This window comes from Podarcis cretensis (assembly GCF_951804945.1).
Source record: "Podarcis cretensis genome assembly, chromosome: Z".
Classification (NCBI taxonomy): Eukaryota; Metazoa; Chordata; class Lepidosauria; order Squamata; family Lacertidae; genus Podarcis; species Podarcis cretensis.
This window is the reverse complement of record NC_137184.1, coordinates 2,194,144-2,211,241: the sequence shown is the minus strand read 5'-3', so window position 1 is coordinate 2,211,241 and position 17,098 is coordinate 2,194,144. Positions and strand designations below refer to the sequence as shown.

Here is a 17,098-nt window from a genome sequence, read left to right as displayed (position 1 = left end):
TAGCTAATTGGGAACCACTGCTCTAATGGCTCTCACATCGTGCAAATGACTTAAAATAGTCCCTTGTTTGCAAACTGCTTTGAGTCTTATAAGAAAATCCGCATGCATATAGACAGCAATGGCCATAACGCCATGAAAACAACCCCCTAAATGTCAGCCCAGTGAGAATTTCCAGACCAGGTAATATCAACTTCCACACAATGCTAAGCCAATTGTCACTATTAAAAGCCAAAGCTTGTTCGAATTTTGGCAATGAGAGAAGCGCAACCCCAGTCAAAGTGGAACTGACTGGCTTTGCCAATTTAACCTCTTCCAAGCACCCGAGGGAAAAGAAACCCAAAGTACCTACTAATAGAATCAACTAAGATGCCACAAAATAGTGCGATTTTTATTTATTTATTTATTTTAGTTCTTCTTTTAATTTTTCATGCTGGACTTGAAAGCCACATGCTGGGGAGAATTAAATTTGATTAGGAATACAGGAGCATATCAGGCTGCCTTTATGCTGACTCAGAACATTGGTTTACCTTGCTCAGTACTATCTACACTGATTAGCAGTATCGGCACTCCCAGAGTTTCAGGCAGAAGTCTCCCAGTCCTAGCTGGAGCTGCCAGTGATATAAATTGGAACCTTCAGCATGCACGGCAGATGTTCCAGCACTGAGCTATGACCCTTCCCTTAGGATTCTGCCAGGTGCAAAGAGAGCAGGTGTTGTGCTATGGTTAGCATGTTGGACTAGGACCTTGGGCCAGTCACACAATCATAGGATCATAGAAATGTGGAGTTGGAAGAGATCCAGATGTACACATCCCTACACCATGTTAATTTCTCCCCATTTCTCATTTTTTTCCCAATTTTAAATTCAGTTCTCTATCAGTTTCTGGTTGTTTTGTTTTGTTTCATCCTCCTGAAAATTTCTCAGCATTTTGGCACACATTGCTCATAATATTTGTTTATCTATTTATTTCGGCAATTCAAAAGCAGTTTCCAACAAAACAAAACTCTTGAGTGGTTTACAATATATGTTACAAACATATAACATACATAAGATTGTAACATATGCCAGAAACTAAACTCTATGCCATTTAAAACATAGACAATTTTGCATGCACTTTGACTAACAGACACATTTTTGCAAGCAATTTTTTCTAATATCATGCATTTTGACTAATTTGCATATTTTAATGCTCATTTCCTCCTTACTTATTAACACACTTACTTGGTCGCACCATAAAAGCTGGAGGAGAGTGAGTGTCAAAGGAGTACAATATTTCAGTTCACGTGTTCTTTCAGGAAGCGTGAATTTGGTAGGCTGAACTTTCAATGCAAAAGCTACTGAATTTAGTTACTTAGTATATATACCACCTTTCCCTCCAGGTAGCATATATGGTTCTCTTCCATCCCATTTTATCCTCACAACAACCCTGTGAGGTAAGCTAGGCTGAGGGACTGTGACTGGCTCCTGAGGCCACACCCATAGGTTGAAGTGAGCTTCAAGACTGAGTGGGCGATTCAAATCCTCGTCTCCCATGCCCTATTCCAACACTCTAACCCAGAGTTTTCCAAACTTTTCCTGTTGGTGACACACTTTTTTGACATGATTTATTATAAAATTTATTAGTATTTTCCACACAACAACAACCCGAAAAATATCGAAAAATAACAATACACAAAACACAAAAACCAACATTCAAAAAAAAAATAAAAATCCACATCTTACAATATAAACACTAAAAAGAAAAACAAACATTGACTTCCACCAATCCCACAGCACCTCCTTTATCACTCACTGTGTCTTCCTGTTTTCCTGATCATCTCTATCCTAGCATCTAGATATAAATCCCTCTTTCTTATCCTTTCACTTCACAAGGTTATTCCAGACTCAGCCAGATTTCTGCCCTCGAACCTTGGCTTTTAAGGTATTCATTTAGACACTCCCATTCCTTTTTCACTTCACTTTTTGGTTTTTGTCTTATTATACTGTATCTGTCAATTTGGCTAATTCTAAATATTCTGAAAGCTTACATAACCACTCTCCCCTAGTGGGTAACTGATTCCCTTTCCAATACTTAGCCACCAGTATTCTTGCTGCAGACGTCGCGTATAAGAAAAAATTAGCTTTGTTTTTTGACATGCATCATTTCGCGACACAGTGATCTACTTTTACTAGCAAACCAGAAGTTATACTTTCCCCTGGGGAACATCTGTGTGAAACACCTACACACTGCAGCTGAGCTGCACACTGGCTCTCATTTCTCCCCCATCTCTAGCAAGTTAAGATGCAAATTATTCCTCACCTCCACCGCAACACTTCCCAACATTCAGGCAGGCCAATGGTAAGACTATTAATGTTATTGTTTCAGGGAATGCCTGGGCCCTTAGATCCCAGCTCAATCGCTGAGATCATCTGCAGGAGCATCGCTGGTCATCCCCCAAGTCGGTGAGGCTCATTTGACAAACATAAGTCCTGTGGAAAGCTCTGCCATTAGAGATTCAACAGGCACCTTCTGCCTCAACTTTTTAAATGGCAGCTGAAAAACTTGAGAATTATCTGCAATGCCGGAATCTTTTGCCTAATGTGGGGCTCGATACCACAATGCTGAGATAAAGAGTTTTATGGTCTACTGATTTTTTAAAAATTTTTATGAGTAAAGGTAAAGGGACCCCTGACCATTAGGTCCAATCGTGACTGGCTCTGGGTTTGTGGCGCTCATCTCGCTTTATTGGCTGAGGAGCCGGCGTACAGCTTCCGGGTCATGTGGCCAGCATGACTAAGCCGCTTCTGGTGAACCAGAGCAGCACACGGAAATGCCGTTTACCTTCCCGCCGGAGCGGTACCTATTTATCTACTTACACTTTGACGTGCTTTCGAACTGCTAGGTGGACAGGAGCAGGGACCGAGGAACGGGAGATCACCCCGACGCAGGGATTCGAACCACCGACCTTCTGATCGGCAAGTCCTAGGCTCTGTGGTTTAACCCACAGCGCCACCCGCGTCCCTAATTTTATGAGTAGTTGTATATTAATATTTTTTTATAAATAACTATCACTACCTCACCCTACTTCTGTACCACCCAATAACTGGAGTTCTCCAAGGTTACAATGACCTTGGGACGGTTACAATATCTCAGACTAAGCTACCTTGCAGGGTTGCTGTGAGGGTAAACTGGAGAGGGGGAGAAGTGTGCATACCCCCTAGAGATGAGATATAAATGTAATAATAAAAGACTGGGGGGGGCAGGGGGATGGCACACACATGCACCATAATACAGAAGCAGAACCTCAAACCTAACATGGAATAAAAACAGCAGTGAGAGTCCCAACAAAAGAACCGTGGCAAGAAAAACTGATGGATTATGCGGAACTGGCGAAATTGACATACAAGCTGCGAGACAAGGGCAACTGTGACTTTAAAGAAGAGTGGGAACTTTCTACAAAATACTTAAAAAAACACCCCAAAATGAATTGGACTCCTTGGCAGGTTTTGAATAAACATACACAAATTTATTGATTGTTAACATAATCTACAGATAATTTAAGGGTTTTTTATAATTTTACAATATGCAGAGAATAACATGTGTTGAAAAATCAGAGAGAGGAGTTGAGGGAAGTCGGCAGGGGGGGAAGGGGGGAGGGTTTTTCATGGGGAGGGGGGAGGGAAAAAATGGGGGAGGGGAAATGAAGATGATATGTTTTGTTAATTTGTTATGTTGAAATTCTTAATAAAAATTATTTTTTTTTTAAAGCAAAAACACAGCAGTGAGAGATAGCAGCAAAAATTATGCCTGCGAAAACTTTCTGTTGGAAAAAGACTCCTGCTGCTCCCACCACCACCCTCTGGCAGCTGGCAATACCCTTTCCTGTGGCTGCCCCCCGACTGTGAAATTCTCTCCCATGAGAAGCTAGACTGGCTCCCTCCTTGTTATGCTTCTGCTGGCAGGCTAATACCACCCTATCCAGCCAGGTATCTAGAAACGAAGATGCAGACGGTGATTGCCACTAGGGCAAAGTGGAGTTAAATTGCTGGTTTTAAATGTAATTTTTAAACTAGTTTTTATTGCTTTATATTTTATAACAATGCTGTATACAATGAATGTTGTAGGACTTAGAAGAAAGGTGGTATATAAATATATTGAATAAAGAAAGTACATTCAGCTCATAGTTAAGCTGTGGAACTCGGTTCCACAGCGGGCAGGAAGAGTCACCAACCTAGACAGCTTTAAAAGAGGATTAGTCAAATTCATGGAGGAGAAAGGCTTACAGATTTCCCCAGGTTGGTCACTGTGAGAACAGAGAACACTGTGAGAACAGTGGGCCACTGGTCTGATCTAGCAGGCTCTTCAAATGAGCTCACGTTCCTCATTAGATAAACTACAAGGAAAAGTTCTGTGATGCTCCTCAGCTATGCAAATTCTGCTCTGCTTAATCTTTCCATTTTGATGTGCTTATTTGGGTAGCTCCCTGCTTTGCTTCTGTCATGAAACCCAAGGCAGCCTGTGTGTGGTTCCTAGGCAGTCTCCCATCTAGGCCCTGTCCATTCTGCCCACTCACAGGGCAATGAGGCAAGGATCTGAGTTAATGTCTCAAAGCTTAGAGAGAGATGCTTTAAGGATGAGTCAGGCTCATGTGGGCGAAAGTGAGTCTTAAGATAGTGTTGGCCTCTGGCCCACAAAGCAGGGGTATTGTTAAGCCTTAAACTTTGGCATACAAGCCCTGGATTTCCTGCCTCTTCCCCGCTCTTTTAAAAAACTTACCTTAAAAATAAAATGCTTACTTAGGTGCTATACATATTGTGAAGACAAGTCCTCTCCTGATTTAGAACAGCTGTCCCAGTGTCTGATTTGATCCCAGAATATCCCGCTATCCCTTAGGATGACACTATTTTCATTGGAGAAATGTTGGAGGGTATGGAGTTATCCGGCCCCCAAACCCTCTGAAGGGAACCCTGTATAGGAAAGTTGGTTTTTTAAAAAATGTTTAATGTTATATTATGTTTTTATATATGTTCGAAGCTGCCCAGAGTGGCTGGGGCAACCCAGTAAGATGTGTGGGGTTAAAATAGAAAAATTATCATTATGGAATGGGACATCCCTAATTTCATTGGAGAAATGTTGGAGGGTATGGAAAGAGCCTGCGAGATCCCAGCCTCATCTTAATTTTGTTCCGAAAGTTGGATGTTCATTCATTCATATAAATTATCGCCTGCAGATTTTATGCAAGGTTGTGTTATGGGTTCACAGATTGCATCCAACCTACACAGAGTAGGCCTGTCCTGTGGCAATTAATGGCCATGATGAGCTCGGGTTCGTTAATTTCCATTGGTCTGTTGTTTGTAGGTCTAATGCTGGATGCAACTCTGTATCCTGAGTAGGGATGATGGAGAGATTCAAATCAATTATCCTCTAAAGGCAAAGCCATCTAAAGGCACAGCCTAGCTTCAAAATTTGTACTTACCTGAATTTTGCAATGTGCAACTAAACTTTATCGAACTGTGTATATCGGGGAAAATATGCACAAAAATAAATGTGTTGTTGAAATTAACATACAAAGATGCATTATATTAGGAAATGTTGTTTGCAAAAACATGTATGGTAAGCACAACTGAGCACAAAAATATGCTTATCAGGAGAAATTCACCCCAAATTTTTTTTAATGCAAATTGTGGTAGAAATTTAGAGAACTGAATCAGTGTCTGGAAAAATGGGGAACTGAGAATGACATTGACAGGTCCTTTTACCCCTAATCTTGAATCTTCTAAGTATTTAGCAATATCCTGCATTAGGCTTTTAATGGTTCATACATTTAACTTGAATGGAGCTATCAAACTAATTGGTTAGGAGGTAAGTTGGTTTTGTAAATTTATTAGCAGCTAAAGGCTAGTAACAATTGTCTTCTTCCCTCCCTGCTCCCCAATCCTCCTTGCAACAAGTCACAGAGGCCAGGTGTAAGCATTGCAATAAGTAAATAAATTCAGGGTTTCCAGGAAAATGTGGGGTTTTTTTCAGAGTTTGATGGTTATGTGCCATGTGCATACACGAGAGAGCAGGGGACAGCAACAAATGACTGGGAAGGTTAAAAGGAAGAGGAAAACATTTGCACTCTTCCGCACACTGTCCTTGAAGAGCACACAATGGTGCAGAACATCACTCTGTGCCTTTCAAAGCTCAGCTGGCATGTTTTATCTCGGCGCTGGGCAATGGGCACATGGCTGTTTAACTTGAAACTTTGATAAAATATAAAGGATTCTATAATCATATAATTAGGAAACCATTAATGAGGGTTTGGGAGAGAGATAAAGACTTAACAGAACAAAAGACACCTTGGTGGCTCTCACCAATTGAAGCCTTGTTGCCCAAGCCACTTGGCAAGAAAGGGGAGTCGCTTATGTACAGTGATTTACTAAAAGATCCAGAAGGAAAATGGAAACTAAAAGAGTACGATGAAACAAAAGACAAATTTTAGAGTTGGTTACATTATAGGCAATTACATGAGACGTATAAAGAAGACCATAAGAAAGGATTTAGTTACACCACTTCTAGATTTCAAAAAGGAAGTCATAGAAAGGAAAGTGAAGTTGCTGAAAGGCGCATATAGTATTCTGCTAGAATGGGAAACAAAAGATGAAGAGGTGAAATTGGTCATGATCAAATGGACAAAAGATATAGGACATAACATACAATTTGGAGATTGGGAAAAATTGTGGAAAACAGATTTAAAATTTACAGATTGTTCTCTTTTGAAAGAAAACTACACGAAAATGATGTATAGATGGTATATAACACCAGTACAGATAGAAAAAATGTCTAAAACCAGGTCAAACATATGTTGAAAATGTAAAGAAAAGGAAGGAACCTTTTACCATATGTGGTGGGAATGCAGAGAAATTTTTTAAAAATTGGGAAATTATATATAATGAGTTGAAGAAAATGTTTAAAATGACATTTGTAAAAAAAACCAGAAGCATTTTTGTCAGGGATTGTAGGGCAAAACCTGCCAAGGAAAATAAAGAACTTATTTATGTACGCTACAACAGCAGCAAGAGTCTTGATAGCACAAGGATGGAAGAATGAGGAAACCCCGACAAAAGAACAGTGGCAAGAGAAATTGATGAACTATGCAGAACTGGCGAAACTGACATACAAACTGCGAGATAAGGACAATTGTGAATTCAAAGAAGAATGGGAACTTTTTACAAATTATTTAAAAAGACAACAAAATGAACTGGACTCCTTGGCAGGTTTTGAATAAACATACACAAATTTTTTGAGGGTTAGTATAGTAGACAGATAAGGATATGTATACAATTTTACAATATGCAGAGAATAATATGAGTTGAGAGATCAGAGAGAGGAGCTGAGGGAGGTCTCGGGGGAGGAGGGTTTGTTGGGGAGGTGGGAGGGGGAAAAAGGGTGTGGGGAAATAATGAAGATGATTTGTTTTGATAATTTGTTATGTTGAAATTGTTAATAATTTTTTAAAAAATAAACTCTGATAAAATACCGCAGGGAGAAACCAGATTGATTCCACGTTTGCTGTTTAAAATATGTGGGTTGGTGGGTGTAGTTAGTATCTTCAGGGGTACTGTTCATTTATTTATTTCATAGCATTTATACACTGCTTAATCGTAAAAAAAAAGCCCCGAACCCGCAAAGCTGTTTAACAATAAAGCAATAATATTATCAATAAGAAGAATTAACGACAATAATTTAAGACATTCAAAAAGTTAAAATTAACAACAAGCTAAAGCAGCTTAAGATGTGCATTGACTTTCTGAACACTAGGTAGGCTTCGCCAAACAACATGTTTTTAACAGGCACCAAAAAGAGCATAGCTAAGTTCCAAAGGGTGGGTGGTGCCACACTGAAATATTGAGTTCTTACAAATGCAGAACAAATATTATGTGGCACCTGCAATGGTACCAATTCTGCAGATCAAAGCGTTTGAGTGGGCCCATATGGGGTAAGGTGATCTCACATGTAAACTAGCCCCAAGTTGTTAAGGAGTTTCTATACCAATATCAATGCCTCTGGATAGCTTTAGATCATGGGAAGGCAACCTAAGGCCTGGGGGTTGGATCCAGCCCAATCGCCTTCTAAATCTGGCCTGTGGCTGGTCCAGGAATCAGCATGTTTTTACATGAGTAGAATGTGTCCTTTTATTTAAAATGCATCTCTGGGTTATTTGTGGGGCATAGGAATTCATTCATCCCCCCCCAAATATATATATATAGTCCTGCCCCCCCCCACAAGGTCTGAGGGACAGTGGTCCAGCCCCTTGCTGAAAAAGTTTGCTGACCCCTGCTTTAGATAGTGTGTCCCAATGTCTGTGGCTTATTGCATCTGAATATTTGGCCCCATATCAAGAGAACCCGAAGCACTTTTCTCACAGGGAAGCTGGTGGCTCACATTGGAGAAACGCAAGTTCAGATCCCTAGTTAGTCCACAAATCTCACTGGGGGTAGGGCACCTAACTCTCAAGTTAGCTTCCCTTGCAAGGTTGTTGTGAAGCTGTAGGGGACTGCCTGAGAGCTCCTTTGGAAGGAAAGTGGGAGGCAGACTATTGATTCTCAGAGGGCTTCTCTGAGCCCCTTCTTCAGAGAGGGTAGTCCAGGGACAAACAACATACAGTTTTTCTCAAAGGGACCCTTGCTCCCTGAGAATAAAGTTCTGCATCACCTGCAGTAAAGGCTTCACAGGTCTGTGGAGTGCAGAAGCTCACACCTGACACATCGGCTGCCGTTTACCTTTTTCTGTCTGCAATCATGTGCTGATAAGAGCCATTTTGCACCTCTTGGAGGTCATTGGCTGGTGAAAGGAGATGGCTTAATAATAATAATAATAAATAAATGTTAAAAACTGAGAAATGAACATGCACCTCTCAAGCACTACACATGTATGCTCAGAAGTCATGCTGAGCTCAGTGGTGCGCGCCATCACAAGCAAGCGTGTCTAGGACTGTAGCTGTGTTTATTTGGATGTCGCAAATCCATTTCCCTGGTAAAGAGTTCTGTTAAGTCCCTGTTCTGCGCCACCTTAAATCTACTGGTTTGCCTCACCTAACCCTGTTGTTCCATTTCGCCCTACATTGTTCCTGAGAAAACACACCCATGTCCTCAAATTCACTTCCCCCAGGAACCGCTGCCTTGCCAGAGGCTCACTGTTAACTTACTGCACGCCGCTGGGGAACGTTCAGACGCACTTGAAAACAAAGAGAAGAGAGAAATAGAACCAACTTCTCTTTAGTGCCTGAGAAGCCTGGGTGGGGAGGAATGATGAAAAAGATCAAGCACAGCAAGTTCTGAGAGGAAATACATGTGGATTTCACCCTGAGCAGATGGTCTGTGGGCTAAAAGGCAAAATGACATTTCAGTTTCTTTGGAGCGAAACTGGGAGGAAGCTATTTGCAGGATCACAATCAAATCCAAAACTTTTAAAATAAAATAATTCCCACCACCACCACCACCGATGAACCGAAATCATTTTAGTAGCCGGAGTGTATACATACCGTTTGGCTGGACCTGACTTTTCTGAGTTGGAGAACAGCCTGTGTAGGGATGGGTGTGGAGCTGTAACCTGCCCAGTCTATATTCTGCTGAACTAGGCAGGACTTGCATAAAAGGAAACTGTCCCAGCACTTTCTGTCAAAATTAAGCCCTGTTTTGTTATTTCCAAGAGGGATTGTTCTAGATCTCGCATCCTGAGCTATTTTGACAGAAACCCAGGGGATAGGGGAGAGAGAGTGAAGTTTTCGATGTTAAAACATGGGTAGTTGTGGAAGGGCAAGTTGCAGGCAAAGTGCGTCTTATGTTCTCTCTCTCTCTCTCTGTGCTGCTGCTTGCCACGTTTCCTTGTTTTGCTTGCAAAAAGCTGGTGAATCACATTCTAATTGGTGCAATTGCGATGGTTGGGGGGGGGGGACATAGTTTGAGGGCGGGGCCTTTTCCTTCCTGACCAAAAGTACTGTTTTGAATAGTGTGGCTTTGGCAATGCTATTTTTGTAGGAAGGAAAAGAAACAGAATGTGCGAGCATTTTGGAAGAGAAATGCAATCCGTTCGGTTTCCCTGTTTTCAAATTGTCCAGCCTTCTGGCCTTTTTCAGACGGGCGAGGCCTGCAGATTCCTAAGTGGAGTCTTGTTCCAGGGGAGGGCTGTGACCAGAGCTCAACCTTCAGGATGGGGGGGGGGGGAATAGCAATAGTGGGTGATTCTTAAGAGGCAGGCAGCTTTTTAAGACCAGGGCCTCTAGAGGCAGCTAGCAATAAAATCATTAAGAACAGAACAACGGGGCAAAGAGCAGGTTCTATCTCAGATCCTCCCAAGTGTCCTTGTTTTCCAGGGACAGTCTCAGATTAACAGAAGTCACCGCAAATTTCTGATTTGATCCTGAAATGTCCTGCTTTTCCTTAGGACGTCCCTATTTTCATCAGATAAATGATGGCGGTTATGATACCTAACGGACTCTGCTCTCATCTGTGACTCCTAGAAGCTGCCAGCATGCAACAGCAGCCACACCCTGGGAAATGGGTTTGACTGGCTGGCTAAGCCAAGTGGGGATTGAATTGTGTGCAACGCAGGTGCTGTGCTGGACCTGAGCATGAGAGCAACACTCTCCCCTGCCACTGTGGCTTCCAGAAGCTGCTGTTCAGAAGCATTGCTGCTCCCAACTGTGGAGGCAGAGCACAGATATCCTGTCTAATGTCCATTTATTTACTTATCCTCCTCCATGAACTTGTCTCACCCTCTTTTAAAGCCTTGCAAGTTGGTGGACATCACTTAACTCCTTGCTTCATGAAGAAGCACTTTCTTTTACCTGTTTGGGTTTGGGAGCTCTAATCTCACCCTTTTGGCCCACCTTTCCCCCAACATGGTGCCCTTTAAATAGTTTTGACTACAACTCCCATCAGCCCTAGCCAGGTTGAGGGAAGGCTGCTTTGGCCCTCTGATGTTACAAGAACCCAGCATTGCACTGGAATGGAGAGTTTTAAGCAGAGGCTGAATTGCCGCCTGTCAGGAATCTGGTTGTGATCAGGGGATTGATCTAGATGGCCTTAGAGATTCCTTCCAGATTCCCTAAGATCATGCCATTCTACAGATTCAGCAGGGACAAAGTCTCTCAGGGCACTCCTCTCAGATCATAATCACACCCACAAAGTGCAACAATGGTTTGGGTAGCTCCTTTGTTCAGGCTGGCTTAGAATCATAGAATCATAGAGTTGGAAGAGACCACAAGGGCCATCGAGTCCAACCCCCTGCCAAGCAGGAAACTTCATGTAGAACAAAACACAGGATCCAGCCAGAAATGGTTAGAGCTTACTCCTTTGTCTTGACTCTCTCTCCCACTTCAGCAGTTATTCTTTTCCCTTCAGAAAACCCTATAAAACTTGGAACGCACTTAAACAACCAAAAGGTCGAGTAGAAAGAATGCATGATGTTGTCTTTTCCAAAGAAAACAAATGTATTTTGAAGAGGATCACTGGAACCTCACAAAGTCATTTTCCCCATGTTCAGAATGTGCTTTTTTCTAGACTTTGTCTAGACTTTTTTCTAGACTTCCATTTGCTGAAGCAGGGGTGGGGAGATTCAGGCTTGGGGCCAAACACTGTGCTCTAGACATCTCTATCTGGCCCACACCCTTCACTAGACCTGGTTTGCACCACAAATGTCTATCTAGCCCAGCAGTTCTCAAACTTTTTTTCTCTGGGCCACACTTTCAGATTAAAAATTTGCTGCTTCACACCATTTATTTTTACTGATAAGAAATACGTCGGGGAACAAAAAGAAACAACTCCTAGCAGTGCTTGATTTATAACACAGAACACAGCTACCTTTGAAGGTGACCTGGAAACTGCAATTAATCCAGAATGTGGCAGCTAGACTGGGGACTGGGAGCGGCCGTCGGGACAACATAACACCGGTCCTGAGAGATCTGCATTGCCTCCCAGTACATTTCCGAGCACAATTCAAAATGTTGGTGCTGACCTTTAAAGCCCTAAACAGCCTCGGTCCAGTATGCCTGAAGGAGCGTCTCCACCCCCATTGTTCAGCCCAGACACTGAGGTCCAGCTCCGAGGGCCTTCTGGCGGTTCCTTCACTGCAAGAAGCCAAGTTACAGGGAACCAGGCAGAGGGCCTTCTTGGTAGAGGCGCCCGCGCTGTGGAACGCCCTCCCAACAGATGTCAAGGAAATAAGTAGCTATCCTATTTTTAAAAGACATCTGAAGGCAGCCCTGTTTAGGGAAGTTTTTAATATTTAATGCTGTATTGTTTTTAACACTCAATTGGGAGCTGCCCAGAGTGACTGGGGAAACTGAGCCAGATGGGTGGGGTATAAATAATAAATTATTTATTATTATTATTATTATTATTATTATTATTATATCTCCTCATCAATACAAAGAAGGTTCTCTTTTTCCTGATCTTTCATATTTGTCAAGAAACCCATGTTTGCTACAATATGTTGTGGAGATCTGTAGAAGACTAATCAATGTGGATACTGTTGCTGGTTGTATATATATATGTAAAATGTATGTTGATACTATACAATACTATGCCACATTGAAATGTTTAAACATTTGATTTGTCCTTGAATCTTCCCACCATACCTGTCATTCTCCTCCCCTGCCACCCCAGGGTGGCACATCACACACCCCTGGAGGGCCACTGCCCTAGCCTCCTTCTAGCCTGGGTGGTGGACAGAGAGGGGTGGGCAAGCGTAACTGCCCCTCCCACTTTTGCCTCTGGCCCCACCCACCACGAGCGTCCAGCCCTCAGGATGTTGCGCAAGAGGTGATGCAGTCCCCAGGCTGCAAAAGGGGTCCCAACCCTTGGAGCCTCCTTGTCTCTGACAGTGTTGTTTACTCTTCTTGCTGGTTGGCATTATTATTGTGGTGAGTTATTAAAACGGTGAATAGCAAAACAAATGGCATTGAAAAGACAGCAGAATATATATATATATATATATATATTAAACAACCACAACCAGCTGAAGTAAAACACAGCACTGCAATAAACCAACCAACCAACCAACCAACCAACCAACTGCATTGCGTCTTTGTGGGCTACAGTCTCTTGAGGTCTGCAGGGCTAGTTGTGTGACAGACAGTTCTATTCCCCAATAATTCTCCACCACTTCACTACACTGCATATCCCCCTCCACAAGTACCTGTTGCCCAGAGTGGTTTTCTCGTGCTGCCCAGTGGCAGAGCTGGTAATTGATCTGCCCAGATGTCTCACGGCAATCCAAGTTCTCTGATGGGTAGGACTCAGCAGGCTCCCAACGCAGGCCCCATTTGCACCATAAATGTAAATAACTATGATGCTACTTTAAAAGGTCATAGCTTCTCCCAAAGAATTCTGGGAGCTATAATTAGTTAAGGGTTCTTAAGAGTTGTCAGGAGATTCCTGTTCCCCTCACGGTGCCGCAGTTTCCAGGATTGATTAGCAGCCAGTCGCTTTCCCCAGGGAACTCCGGGAACTGTAGTTCTCTGAGAGGAATGGGGGGGCATCCTACCCACCCTGGGCGCCCTCAACGTGCTACAGCTTCCATAATTCTTTGAGGAAAGCCACGGCTATTTAAAGTGGTCATGGTGTTCATGCAGCCTTGGGAAACAACACGTAATTAGCAACAAGTATTTTTCCACAGAAAATTACACAATCCTATGCAAGGTTCGCCTGCATCACGCTCGACATTATGTTCAGTGGGGCTCACTCTTAGCCAACAACGGCAGCATGCTACAGTCTTTAAGAGATGAGAAATTCAACATATGAGTTTCAAAGCTTCTCTATACAGGTGTCAGTCTCGCTGAATGTTTCAACATTCTCCCTCTGCCCCCACATACAAAGAGAAAACGTCAAAATCCCCTTTCAACATTTCCATTATTGCACTAACAGGGAAAGCCCAATCCTCAAAAAATGAATTCTGATGTGTCAACATTGATTTTATTTATATCTTTCTAAAATATATGCAGGCCAGGGTTGTCAATTCCATACTGCAGGCGGGGGCGGGGGGGGGGGAGCAAGGCTGTGAGGGAAGCCTGGCAAGTTTTGAGAATATATGGGCTTCGAATCTAGCACTTCTTCCTCAAGGCCTCATATGCAAATACTGCATTAGAACGATTGCATTAATTCCGCACACCCCCAGCCGCTTTCTAAGTCTTCTCAGGCAGTTAAAATCTCCTCCGCTAAAAGCATTTCTGAGCATATACTTCTGCGTTTTACTGGATTCCCGCCACGCGCGCGCGTTTTCCTTTTTTGCAACATCATCTTTGCTCTGCGTAAAAGCCCTTTGCAAAACTGCTTATCGCTGCCAGAAAGACATAGAACAACAGCTACGCTTTCCCCACCCACCTCCCCCAAAACACACGCCACCCTTTTTTCCTAATACCATTTCCTGCAGATCAACTGCTTTGGGGCAGACCACCACAAGACAGCAGAAAGAAAGAAAGAAAGCGCCCGGAGGATCCAAAGAACAAGTTCTATGCCCTGGAGACACGTGCGCGTGTGTGTTTGGGAACATATTTATCAAGCTCGAGCTAGCAGCTCATCAAAAGAGGCAAAATCTGTTGGGGGGGGGGGCGGTCTGGAAAGCAGTTTGCCGTACGCCATGCGGGGGGCGGGGACACTCGCTGTATGAAGAGGAACCAAAAAACCTCATAAATATCACTGGGTCACGCCTGGTATCTTCAGCCTGTCGATCTTTGGAGCCCGAACGAGGAAGTAGAAGCACTGACAAACCTTGCTGAAACGCCCCGCTGCCGCTTTCCTACAGCCACAGGTCTCGGGAAACGGCCCTTAGCCTGATCTCTCCCAGTGCCTCAGGGTGGGCTGTGTTGTTCTAGCCTCTGCTGCACAGCTTTGGCCCAGGTCCTGAGGGCCCGCCTGACTTTCTGTGCCCCCTTCTTCCTGAGCCTTTTGAAAGGGCCTTTTTGGCTCAGCACAGCACTCTCCTGTCAATCATCATCAGCGTCCTGTCTCTGGCATCTTCTGGGTTGGCATCTTTTTGGACCGGGCACTCTCCGACGTGGAGAGAATTGGGCAAAGGGAGATTCCACACACACACACACACCCTGCCACTCTTGTAACATACAGAGTTCTCAGATAGTGGAGCTGATTTGGACTGCTGGGTTCATTTGTGTTCGTGTGTGTGTGCGCGCTTGGATTTTATCACATGGCTTGTGGAAAGGTGCGGCCAGCAAAGTGGACAAATTCTCAAATGCGGTGGGATCATAGAATCATAGAGGGGTAGAATTGGAAGGGACTCAAAAGGGTTACCCCCAAACATGCCCATTTGACTGCTTCAGTCTACAGAACTAGCACTATTGCAAGTGCCACATAATATTCATAGAATATTCAGGGAAAGATCCCAGGGGTCATCTAGTCCAACCCCCGTGCAATGCAAGAATCTCAGCTAAAGCATCCATGACAGATGGCCATCTTCTGAGGGAGACCCTCAAAACAGCTCTTACTGCCCAGAAAATTATCCTCTTATTTAGTCAGAATCTCCTTGTCATTTGAATCTATAAGTTCAGGTCTGAATAGTTTTTCGAAGTTGCAAACGGGAAAAATGATGAATTCTCTAGTGCCTCTAGTTCCTGTGGAGAATATGAGCACCACGATCTGTTTTTCAGATGAACATGCACCTTAAGGACTTAGGAAGTTGTCTTGTGCCAAGTCAGACCTTTGGTTCATTTTGCTCAGTACTGTCAACACTGGGATTGGATCTTCAGAATGTCATAATATTCTTCAGAATATTATGTGGCACTTGCAAGCCCTACCTGGAGATTCTGGGAACTGAATCTTTTGCATAACATGCTTTACCACTGCACCACAGGCTAAAATTTGCTGTCCACAATTTAATATTGAGGTGTGGACAGACAAAGATTGGGCTTTTACCCATAATTTCTAAATAGACGGACTTTTGTGGACAGGAGCAGTGTACTTCTGCATGGCAATTACAGGAGCTAAGTAAGGGCGGGGGGGCTGTTATCTACACACCACAAATGAGGAAAGCTATAATCTACAATCACATACAGCTATCTGTTAACAACCTACATTCTCCGCAAAAATGCATGACAAGAGCTGTTATCCGTGAAAGAGTAACAAATAAGTAACTACGAACTAATTTTAGGAGAGGTACTTACACCTATAGATTTTATACTTGCTTAAAATATAATGTTTCCCTGCACACACACCCCATCCCAGAAGCTCACGTACCCTTTCGATTTTTGCGAAGTCCTCCTGGATTTTCTAAAGGTGTTTGACATCTAGTAGCTGCGTCCGGTGGGAGTTGACACTGTAAATAAGAGGGAAGGAAGAAGAACTGGGGTTTCCTGCTGTTGCGGTGAGCATAGTAGCTAAGCAGATGGCCACTTCCTTACTGAGTAGAACACGTGCCACGTTGGGACAGGAGCTCAGCAGCTTACAAACGGGGATATGCTGTGGACCTATAGAAGGCACCCTCTTTTCCCTTTCCCTTTCTCATTTTCTTTTCAAAATATTTCATTATCTAAAAGAGGGGTGGGGAAGCACAAGATAAGAGAAACATTAGTGCATAAGTCTTTCACCTTTGGTGGACGTGCCCAAGGATTAAGGCTTTCTGGGAAATGATTTATAATGAAATGAAAAAGGTATTTAAATATACCTTCTTGAAGAAACCAGAGGCCTTTCTCCTGGGCATGGTTGGCCAATTGGTGTTAAAGAAGGACAGAACTTTTTTAATGTATGCTACAACAGCAGCAAGAATACTGATTGCAAAATATTGGAAGACACAAGATCTATCCACTCTGGAAGAATGGCAGATGAAGATGATCGATTATATGGGACTGGCAGAAATGACCGGCAGAATCCAAGACCAGGGAAAAGAGTCGGCGGAAGAAGATTGGAAGAAGTTTAAAGACTATTTGCAGAAATATTGTAAAATTAAGGAATGTTAGAATGATGTTGGAAAGAAAGTAAATGGTTTCCAGCTGTAATGCTAAGAGATATGGGAAATAAGGTTTTGAAATAAGTTAAAGAATTAATGGTGAGGATTTGCTGAATAAATAATATGAATTGGAATATAAGAAAGGGAGGTGTGAGGAGGTCGGGAAAATAAGTTAAAA

General features: G+C 43.0%; 1 protein-coding gene across 5 annotated transcripts in view; it reads right to left on the bottom strand.

Annotated features, from left to right (window-relative positions):
• The window catches only part of GLT6D1 (glycosyltransferase 6 domain containing 1), a 55,513-nt gene extending 39,158 nt beyond the window's left edge, over window positions 1-16,355 (bottom strand). The window contains exon 1 of one of the 5 annotated variants that reach the window (XM_079962213.1): window positions 16,212-16,355. The gene's annotated coding sequence lies outside the window, so the exon portion shown is untranslated. Of the gene's footprint in view, window positions 1-9,501; window positions 9,860-13,161; window positions 13,277-14,732; window positions 14,784-16,211 lie in introns of those variants that run through there. The other 4 variants (XM_079962215.1, XM_079962214.1, XM_079962216.1 and 1 more) reach the window with 4 other exon arrangements.
• Window positions 16,356-17,098: the final 743 nt, after the last annotated feature.